Here is an 11,573-nt window from a genome sequence, read left to right on the forward strand (position 1 = left end):
GGAGTTGGGACTGGAGTTACTTTTCCCTTGGACATTTTGAGTTTAGGGACTTGGGTCAGTTTAGTTTCTGGAGAGGGGTGGGTATGTTGTTTGGATGGAGAGGGTGGGTTTCTTATTAAAGATATAAAGGGGAAAACCACTTTATTCAACCAAAATGTATGCCTGACATAGTTTGCTGTACTTTTACTTTGCACTTAGCACTTAGTTATAGAGTTATACTTCTTTAACAATCTTGATCATTTGAGGTAATGCTGCCATGATGACCTATATTGTCTACAACAACCTAGATAAACAATAGTAGCAGTTAGTTACTTACTACATTAACTGGTTCAAGTTCATCCATACAGGTTGTCTTACCTGAGTATCGATGAAGCAATAGCAGGAAAGGCATCACAACTTCAAAAGCGAAGTTCCACTTCTAGTTCCACCCAGGTGAGCTCCAACTGTGGGATTAATCTGAATGAAGGCAACTAAATGGAAGTTGCTGTACTGAGTTAGTGAATGGATAAACGTAATTAATTTTATAAAGAACGCAAATACTCATAGGCATCTTAGCACTGAAAAATGGCCGGACAACAGAACAAGTAGGTTGTTAAAACGCAAAAAGGACTGCTGCAGCAGCTTATTCAACAGCTTTAGTAAACAGCCAGGATTTCAGCTGCTTTCTAAATTGCATCAGAAAACATTGATAGTGTAGCATAAGAGGAAATGAATTCCACCATTTTCCTGCACAAATGGAAAAAGCCCTACCCCCATCTTGCTTTGTTTGATCTTGGAATGATAACAAAGCATGAGGAGCTGGTTCTTTGGTTCCTGCTTGGCTTGTACCAGGATGAAGATGATGATGAGAAATGATCCTGCAAGTACTTAGGGCCAGTCTGATGGCGGGCCTTGCAGAACATGCACATGGCCTAAAACACAATCCTTTTTCTCACAGAAAGCCAATGAAGACTCTGCAATGATTGAGATACGGAAATAAATTAAGGGATTTTGAGCAGCAGTCTCGCCACTGCATTTTGCAAAACCTGCAGTTTCTTTACCACACATTTCTGGACACCTAAATACAGAGCATTACAGTAATCCGGCTTTGAGAAAATAAAAGCTGTTCTCAGTTTTCTGCAGGTCAAGCGGAATAAATGGAAAACATTTTTTAGGATCTTCAACACAAAAAAGCCAGAAGAAGTAATTGAGTTTATTTGCTCTGAAAAAAATAATTCTATATCAAAAAAGATTTCTTACTTTCTGGACCAAAGCTAGTAATATGCCTAGGCTCAACGACCACCATGAGTCATTCCAGAACGTAGTGAATTTTCCAAAAGGCAGCACCTCTGTTTTGTCTGTATTGAATTTCAGACAATTATTCTACATCCAAAGTGCCACCTGGGACATGCAATTACACAAGTTTCTTGCCTCCTTGTTTACCTCTCTGAGATAGAAACAACTATCTGAGTATTATCAGAGTAGGAGAACACGGCTAAACTATAGCCTTCAATGAGCTTAATGAGGGGGCTGACATAAACATAAAATAAAGTGGGGCTGAGGGAAGATCCCTTGGGAAAACCACAAGGTAGGGAGAATGGTGACAATATTGCATCCCCCAACTCCACCTGTTGCTGCCTGTTACTCAGAAATGAGCTTGGCATAGTCAGATCTGAATTATTAAAACCTAGCAAATGAAGACTTCTTATGAGGAGTGAATGATGAACCGTGTTCAAAGCAGCAGAAATATCCAATAAAATCAGTTGCGCTTTTTTTCCTTTGTCAACTGACATTCTTAGTTCCTCAGAAGCTGCTACGAAGGCTGATTCAGTGCAGTGATTTCCTCTGAAGTCATACTGTGAAGGGCCAAGCAGTAGGTTAGCATAAAAAAAAGCTAGCATCTCCTCATCAATAATTTCTCAAGACTTTTAGCCGGGAAAGGTAGATGGGATATGGGCCTATAGTTTTCCATCTTGTGAAATGAATCAGGAAGTGAGATCTCGAACTGCAGAGATCATATGTTAGTGTCTACACTCATTGTTACAAGGAAAGTTTATTATTCTATCCCAAAGAGGTTCTGTGATGTGCAGTCGTATCAGGACTTTAGTAATCCCACATCTTCATGTCATAGATATTCACTGATGCCCAACAACATTCAAATATGTATTGACTTGTGGGAATGCTATCTATGAATGGTGTTATCACCTATTCCAAGCCATCTTGGGGATGTTCATATGGCTATATGCTGTGTGAATTTGGTTATACACAACAACAGTGGTCCCATGCAAAGGAAATTCATGAAAACAATAAATATAGACACAGTCGATTCTATATTACTTTAGACATGTCCAGCAGGACAGAGGTCTCAATTTTTACTTAATGAAAAAGAATGAAATAAAAAGAATTCCTTCAACAAATCAACGTAGTAGGGCACAAGCTTGTACCCTAACACATACAGATTGGTACTGTGAGGAACCAGAAAACAGAACAGGGCTTTTTAGGCAAAAGCTGTAAATTTTCTGTAGTTTCAGATAAGACAGAAAATTCAAACGGCACCTGTACAAAAACATAGCAATTGGTATACTTTCTGTATAGGGTGCACATGAAGGTCGACGGCGTTTCGATCCCACTATTAGATCATGTGGATCATTATCAGGACATTGATTAATGCCTAAGTAGTTTAAGTCTCTATTCCCTAGGAGAAGGAAGTAAGAAGGGAAACATAGAGCATTTAATTTACAAAAACACACAGATGGGAGTACAATTACAATCTCGTGGTGCATGGAAAGATGTGTTGTCCGTGTTGGTGGGTGCCCGGAGTGTGGTTGGAGAGACTTGTTTATCAATATTGGGCGCACTGCCGTACTACGGTGGGGCAAGTGGTGCACCATGCAAGGATCCATATGATGTGTGATAACGGGTGAAGGAGCGAGCTGTATTAACGGCGAATACTAAAAGGTTGTGGTATCATGGGTAGTTATAACCAAAGTGTTGTAGTGCCTCGAGATAGAAGCGAGCAGTTCAGGAGTATCTATTTCTCAAACCTTTGTCACTCAAAGTTTCAAAGCTAGCTTTCTTTGGTACATGTGATATATTGCTAAACTACTTCAGTATAGCTTTCTTTAAACTTTTCAGACAGCGGACATATGATAAAGTCAAAGGTGTTATCAGTGTGCAATGAGCATTTGCATGTGACATGATTTCTGCTACAATACATATTGATTATAAGTTGGTTTTTAACTTGACCTTCACAACCTCATGGGGTGTTAGGAGGAAAACGAATATCTGTTGAAACCTGGGACTTGTGTGAACATTGTGTAAGTGTGAATATTTCTATCCATCATATTTTGGTATACATCATTTTATTTAAGCGTGGGCGTAAAATCCGTTTCATTCGAGAATTTGCAGAATTTTGGCAATTTCCCTGTCCACGAATCGCGCGAATTTGCCCAAAAATCCGCAAATTCGCAAGCTGCGAATTATTTTGCTTGGTCTCGCTTGAAAAATACAATATCGCGCATGCGGTGTTGACTTACCGTGATTCTGAGTCTGCCGAGTTGTTTTTCTTCCGGTTTGACTGTGTGCTGCGCTATTTTCGGTCTTGATGCATGATCGTGCATGCTCATTTTCTTTACAGCATCAGCCGGAAGACCCGAAAACCTGCGAGGCTTCTTTTTTCACTGCCGCTGCCGGCTCCACTGAGCGCGAGTTGAGCCTAGTTTAACTTCCTTTAGCCCATAGACTTATCCTACACCATTTACACGGTGGTTACAAATGATGCATTTGTATTACAGAACCTGCCGGCTTAATACTTTGATGTCTGTCCCGTTTGAATTGAATTGATTTTAAGGTAAAACCTTCTCTGTGTTAAAAAAAACCTCCCTGTACCAATAAAGTTTAGTTAATTGAATTGCCTTTAAGGTAAAAGCTTTTCTATGAAATAAAAAAAACCCTGTACCTCCTAGTTTAGTTATTTTAACACCGTTTTTTGATTACCTGATTTAACCTATGTGCCCAACTATTGAATGAGTTCTTGGCTCTCGTATGAAACTTATCCACCATCTATGTGACAGTATAATGGTAATTTTGTTAATAATCCTCTGTGCACCTAAATTCCATATTCACGCCCGATGGGGCGTTCACTCTTGAGTGTATACGGGGATCTTCCATAACCCCCCCCCCACCTAAAGCCTGTTTTTAATCGTTCTTAGGATCCCTGCCCACCCCATCCCCCGTCCTGATGAAGACCCGCTTCGTAAGGGGAACTGTCCCTACTATTCCGAGGGTCGAAACGTAGACAATACCTACTACGATACCAGCTTCTGTCCAAAGCAGGATTAATTCAGCTACAACAGAAGACTGTTTTCATTTAACCTTCTCTGACTTGTTAAAGCAGTGTATTGTGGCCCCTGGAAGGGGAGCCACTCTAAATAATTTGTGAGTGTATATGGAATGAAATGCAATTCTATTTTGTTTCTTGACCAATGAAGTTTTTCCTGCACTAATCACAGATTTCCTTCACAACCCCTGCACTCCCCCCCCCCCTTTTCCCCTTTGCGCGCGTGGGCACAATTATGGTACAATAATCTAATGATTGTCTTAGATTCACACTGTAATAACCAATTGTAGGTTTCGGTATGTTGTGAATAAAAACAACCATACTATTGAGATTCAATTCTTGTACATTGATTAATTTAGAGTTGAACTTTCTATGATACTAACTCTTTTTCCCAGTCTGGGACCCCTCTATCTGTAAAGGAACACATAGATGCGGCACGCAGCTGACTTCCGGCGGGAGATTTGAACAGCTCGCTTTCCTGAAATTGCAAAAATTGCAATTCTGCACAAAAAATCCACCGCGGGAAGCATAAACCTTCTGAAAATGATGATTTTGATCAGAATAACTCCTCAGATTGACATTTGGCTGCACTTTTTGGTGCAAGGAGTCAATTAGTGGGGGGCGGGTAGGAGGAAGGAAGTGCCTCAGAGTCTCCAACTTCCTGTTCCTGTCCAGGGGGCTCCTCCCAGTGCTTTGTCCATGTCCTGGTCACTTTTGATTTGGATCTGGAGCTGGAAGTATTACTTTTTGTGGCTGCTGCTGGAAATTTGTATTTGAGGACTTTTTGGAAAGGGGCGACCACTCGGTCCCCCCGAACGTATGGATGAGTGCCTCGATCCCCCCGGGAAGCCATTTTTGGGCGGGAGGCGCGTCTCGGCTGGTATGCCCGAAGCGGCGTAGCCGGGGCGCGCTTTTTCCCGCCCTAGAGTGGGCTGGCCTAGACACCGACGCAGCCAGCCACGCCCCCGGGGCAGGCAGGGGCGGGTTTTCGCCCGCCCTGAAGACGGATAAAAGAAGGCGCAAGACCAGAAGACGTCCTCTTGTTCTTGTGCTCCGAAGCTGCACCTCCTCGCTACACGTGAGCTCGGGACGGAACGAAGAGCCAATTTTGAGCGTTTTGATCCTTTTCTTTGTCTTCCAGATACTTCCTCGGAGAGATGCCCAAGAAAGGCGCAAAGAGAATGACGACCGACCAGATGGTGCGGGCCCTTTGCAAAGAGGTGTCCGACATAAAGAAACGGTTGGCGGAGCGAGATGGGGAGGAGGGTTCGGGCCCTGCGCCGGCTGGAGGGAGACCTAAGAGGCCGAGAAGGGTTCCAGCCGGTGGAGACGCCCCGGTTCCCTCTGCCCCGCTCGAGGCCCCGACCCCAGTACCGGTCGAGGGGAATCCAATCCCCGTTGTCGTCACCCCGACACCCAAGGAAGACATGCCCCCCGAGCTGGCAGCACAGCTAGCAGCATGGTTGGGGGATAGCAGTGATGGCGCCACGGCTGCCGAGGCACAGGCGCTGATAAAAGGGCTTCGTGAGAAGAAAGAGGCAGCTAGAGTGGCTGCACCGTTGGCGGGGATAGACAAGCCGCAAGCGGCAGAAGCTGCGTCCGGTTCAGGTAAGCGGCCATTGCCGATTGCACGGGACGAGTCAGCACCCTCTCGCAGAGAGAGATTGGGACAACATGTGCCCTTAGCGATAAAGGAAAAGATCTGGGCAGGGGAATACGTGAATATTTTTTCCTTGCTTGTTGATCATTATGATGTGGAGCATGTAAAAGTCAGAAGGACCTAATGCATCCGAGTGTTTGGCGCGCAAAAATGGCCGCCTTTAAGGTAAATGAGAATATTGGTAACTGGGGCAATGCGTGGGGTATTTTTACATCGATTTTGGGGGAACGTAGGCCCGAGTTGCTTCCTGAGTTTCCCGTTTACCAATCAAGAATTATGGGTTACTCGACAGCGTATCAAGGTAACCATTGGTTTTGTTATGATAATCTGTTCAGGAAAGAAAAAGAACATAACAAGAGTTTGACTTGGGATTGTTACGATTCTTTAACATGGGATAAAATGAAAGAATCGGGAATGTTAAGAATGCCATTGGTTGGGAGCAATGTTGTTGATTTCTCCCGCCAAAATGTGGGGTCGCCCTTTCGACCAAGTACGAGCACCGACGACCAGTCGAGGCCCGCAGGCAATACAGGGAGAAAGGGTTTCTGTTATAACTTCAACAGAGGGAAATGTACCAGGCCTCCGGGATCATGTAAATTTAGACACGAATGTAGTACGTGTGGGTCATCCCATCCTGAGTCATCGTGCAGAGCCAGAACGAGTGAGAATGGGGGTAAGGGAGGCGCCAAACAGGTCTAATCTAGGCCGAGGGGCGCCTTTACCAACTCCGATTGATACCTTGGCAATGATTCCCTGGCTCAGCGAATACCCGGATCGGACTTCTGCCGGGGTGCTGCGGAACGGTTTTACACATGGTTTCCGCATCCCGGTAGGGGACTTTCAGGGTGTAGGGATGTGCAAAAATCAACTTTCCGTTCTACAACATACATCTGTAGTGCAAGAGAAAATTCAGAAAGAGGTTAGCCGGGGACGGGTCGCCGGCCCGTTTAGTGTACCCCCGGTACCGGATTTTGTTTGTTCTCCGTTAGGGGTGGTCCCCAAGAAGGACCCAGGTGAGTTTCGATTGATTCATAATCTGTCTGCTCCACATGGTCTTTCGGTGAACGACGCAATTGATCCAGAAGTTTGTTCGGTGCGATACGCATCTTTTGATGAGGCAGTAGCCATCTTGAATCGCCTGGGGCCCGGGACGTTGATGGCGAAATCTGATATCGAGTCAGCGTTCCGGTTGCTCCCGGTACACCCAGACGATCAGCGTCTTTTGGGATTCGGGTTCCAGGGATCATTTTACATGGATAGGTGTATGCCAATGGGATGCTCTATATCATGTGCTTATTTTGAGCAATTCAGTACTTTCCTGCAATGGGTGTTCACTAAGAAAACGGGTTTTCGAAATGTAATGCACTACCTTGACGATTTTTTGTTCCTTGGTCCCGCCCGAAATCCCGAATGTGCCCAGGCCTTAGATGAATTCTGTGTGTTGATGGGTCAATTTGGCGTGCCGTTGGCACCGGGTAAAACTATGGGTCCCACGACTTGCCTCGAATTTTTGGGGATCGAGTTGGACTCAAGGGAGGGGTGTTTCCGTTTACCAGCTAGCAAAGTGTTGAAATTCAGGACAGCCCTCCGAGTATGTTTGAATACACCTAAGGTTACACTGCATCAGTTGCAACAATTAGTGGGAAAGTTGAACTTTGCCTTGAGGGTAATCCCAATGGCTCGCCCCTTTTCCCGCTCCATTGCCCAAGCGATGGTTGGCCTGAAGGAGGGTCATCATCGCACGAGGTTATCGGCTGAGGTCCGCCAGGACATGCGGATATGGTTAGCATTCTTGGCGGACTTCAATGGCCGAGTCGTCTGGAACAAGCCAGCCGTGTCCTCAGAAGAGCTTGGGCTATGGACAGATTCAGCAGGAAGCATAGGTTTTGGCGCCATCTTCGGCACGAACTGGTCTGCTCAAAGATGGCCCCTATGGTGGCACGAGAAGGGGCTAACGAGTAATATTGCTTTCCTTGAATTATTTCCCATTCTCGTGGCCCTGAGAACCTGGCCAGAAGGTTTCAGGGATCATTCTGTCATTTTTTGGTCCGACAACATGACCGTGGTAGAATGCATCAATAGTCAGTCAGCCCATTGTAAGTTGATTTTGAGGCTGCTCAAAGAAATTGTCCTACTATGTATGCAACTGAACGTGGTATTCAGAGCAAAACATGTCCCAGGGGTGATGAATCAGGCTGCTGACGCACTGTCTCGTTTTCACATGCAGGCTTTCTCGGGTTTCCTTCCTTCAGCGGACCCGGAGCCGGCACCCTTCCCCGAAGCTCTCTGGTCTCTCGGTGCCCCGAACTTCGTCACCTCGTGGGAGAGAGTCTAGCACCCAGGACAAGGAAGGCATATGAAGGGGCGTTCCAGGCCTATTTAGCCTTTTTAGGGGCAGAGAGAGGGGGTCTGTGGGGTCAGGAAGAGTGGGTAGTACTCTTTCTGATGTCTTTACATAGGGCTGGGAAATCGGTGGCTACGGCCCAAAGGCATCGTGCCGCCATTTCCTTTGTTGCCAGGGCCCATGGCATCCTGGACCCAACAGCGTCTTTCACAGTACAGAAAGCGCTGCGTGGGTGGCAACGCCTAGAGGGTCGCAGAGTAGACGTGAGACGACCGATAGGTCTAGACAGGTTGTCCCAGTTACTGGACACACTCCCTAACACATGCTCGTCCCCTTTTGAGACCTGTTTGTTCCGGACTGCATTTACGCTGGCGTTTCACGGGGCTATGAGAGTTAGTGAGCTGGTTGCAAGGAACAAACAGGATGTGACGGGGGGCTTGTGCAGGGAACATGTTCAGATCAGGGGGGATGCGATGATTGTCTCCTTTCTCAGGTCTAAGACTGACCAAGATGGGAAAGGGGACTGCACGATCATTCGCAGGGACCCCGAGTCATCCATGTGTCCGGTACAGTGCTTAGAAGATTACCTAGCACAGAGAGTGGCATCATGGGGGGGGACATTGTTGAGGCATGCAGACGCCACCCCGCTGACGAGGTTTCAGTTTCAACGGGTGCTTGCAATGGCCATTGCCGCAGCGGGCTTGGACCCGGGCGAATTTGGGACCCACTCCTTTCGTATAGGGGCTGCCACTGAAGCTACAGCCAGGGGTCTTAATGTAGAACAAGTGAAACGTGTGGGGCGCTGGTCCTCCAATTGTTATAAGAGGTACGTGCGATTGCACATGTTGTGAAGCTATAATCATGTACTCACGCCTCTTGTCTTTTGTTTGTTTTCAGTTGCGCAAGCCTACGCGGCAGGGCAGACTGAGCAGTCGACCCAACACCAGGCCAGCGGTCGCACGTCACCGGCTGTGAGGAAGGAGGTGTGGGTCGTGGGCCACTCATACGTGAGACGGGCCGCAGACGTATTCAAAGCAGGTGACATGTTTCACGTACCTGGGGAATACGGGTACAGAGTGTCCTTCTACGGAAGGGGCGGTCTCTGTATTGACCAGTTTCAGGAATTTTTTGAGGGCTTGTTAGAGCGGATGAGGTCACCGCCGTCCATAGTCATAGTGCATTTAGGGGGCAATGATTTGGTCACCACCGGTAGACGACTTCTCCTGGAGGCTATGCTTTCCACGGTAAGTTGGTTAGCGAGGAGAGTTCCGGGGTGCCTGATTGCGTGGTCTCATATGATCCCACGAAAAGTGTGGCGGGGGGCTATCTCGATCCCTGCTTTGAATCATTCTGTTAAAAAATTGAATAACAAAGTGAGTAGGTTGTTCCGTTCCAAGACATTGCATTCGATCTCGCATAATTGTATTAATGATGACAGTATGTATCTGGGGGATGGTGTGCATTTGTCGAGGGCGGGGAATGAGTTACTCATAGGAGACTTCCTAGCCTGGTTAAAATCTTTAAAACATGACCTTTAGGTAGGAGTTTTGTGGGGGGTCCGGATAGCCGGTCAACTATCCGGACCTGTGGCGGTAAGGTCATGATCGGTGAGCACTAATTGGTAGATCCCTATGAGTGGGCGTCACCCAACACGGATGGGAGCGCTCGGGAGAGGTGGCCATTGGCCCCTCAGTGGGGAGGCGGTCCCGTCTAAGGGCGGGACGCCGGAAGTAAAGGAAAGGCGGTCAAGGCCCCTTCCTTTGTAGGAGGGGTTACAGCCCCCTCCTGGGGAATTTCCCGGGGCCAGTGTCATCTGCGACGGCAGATGCGGTAAGTTGTGTGGGGTGGGGAGAGGTCAACGATACCTTCTAGATACCACACACAAGTGTTCGAACGACCTTTAAATGGCGTCGAGTCTTAAGTGCCCCCGTCAAGACAAGGGAAATTGTTAGTAGTTGCACTTGAGGTAAGCCTCTGTGCTGTCGCCCCTCCCAAGTGGGAGGGGTAAGTCTGGTTAGGGATCTTGACACCGGTTATGACCTTGCCGTTGGCCCTTAAACGTTAGGATGTACAATTTCAGTGTTCTTAGAGAATGTTTTTTGTAGGATGCTAGTTCGGCTAGGAGAACCTCTGTATTAGAGATTATGTTAAGGTTAGCCAAACTCGTAATGTGATAATGAAATTGTACATAACATGAAAACGTTTAATGTTTTAATTTTTTGTTTTAATAAATACGGCCGGGATGGTCACTCCATCCCACATCCAAAAACTTTAAGAACTGTTTCCGGTTTCCCTCCTTTTGGGGATTGTGTTGAGAGGGGGTGGCGGGTATCTCAGCCATATGGAAAGGGGCGACCACTCGGTCCCCCCGAACGTATGGATGAGTGCCTCGATCCCCCCGGGAAGCCATTTTTGGGCGGGAGGCGCGTCTCGGCTGGTATGCCCGAAGCGGCGTAGCCGGGGCGCGCTTTTTCCCGCCCTAGAGTGGGCTGGCCTAGACACCGACGCAGCCAGCCACGCCCCCGGGGCAGGCAGGGGCGGGTTTTCGCCCGCCCTGAAGACGGATAAAAGAAGGCGCAAGACCAGAAGACGTCCTCTTGTTCTTGTGCTCCGAAGCTGCACCTCCTCGCTACACGTGAGCTCGGGACGGAACGAAGAGCCAATTTTGACCCACCCACCAGCCCCTGAGGACAGCAAGTTGTTGTGCAATAAAGTGAATTTATAAGTTTGTTTTTCCATCTCGTTTACAGGCTGTGACAGTATCAGTTTGTGGTTAATCATAATAAAGTATGGTGAATATCGTCTAGGTTGTTACGATTAAAATGATTTGATGTAGTGTTACATTTCTAGCATGTTCTTTCGGTCGTAGCGACCAATGTTTTCATAGGTTTGAGTAAGAATTGTCGTATTTATTTTTGGTAGGCGGTAAGGTCATGATCGGTGAGCACTAATTGGTAGATCCCTATGAGTGGGCGTCACCCAACACGGATGGGAGCGCTCGGGAGAGGTGGCCATTGGCCCCTCAGTGGGGAGGCGGTCCCGTCTAAGGGCGGGATGCCGGAAGTAAAGGAAAGGCGGTCAAGGCCCCTTCCTTTGTAGGAGGGGTTACAGCCCCCTCCTGGGGAATTTCCCGGGGCCAGTGTCATCTGCGACGGCAGATGCGGTAAGTTGTGTGGGGTGGGGAGAGGTCAACGATACCTTCTAGATACCACACACAAGTGTTCGAACGACCTTTAAATGGCGTCGAGTCT

This window comes from Lissotriton vulgaris, chromosome 7 (assembly GCF_964263255.1).
Source record: "Lissotriton vulgaris chromosome 7, aLisVul1.2, whole genome shotgun sequence".
Lineage (NCBI taxonomy): Eukaryota > Metazoa > Chordata > Amphibia > Caudata > Salamandridae > Lissotriton > Lissotriton vulgaris.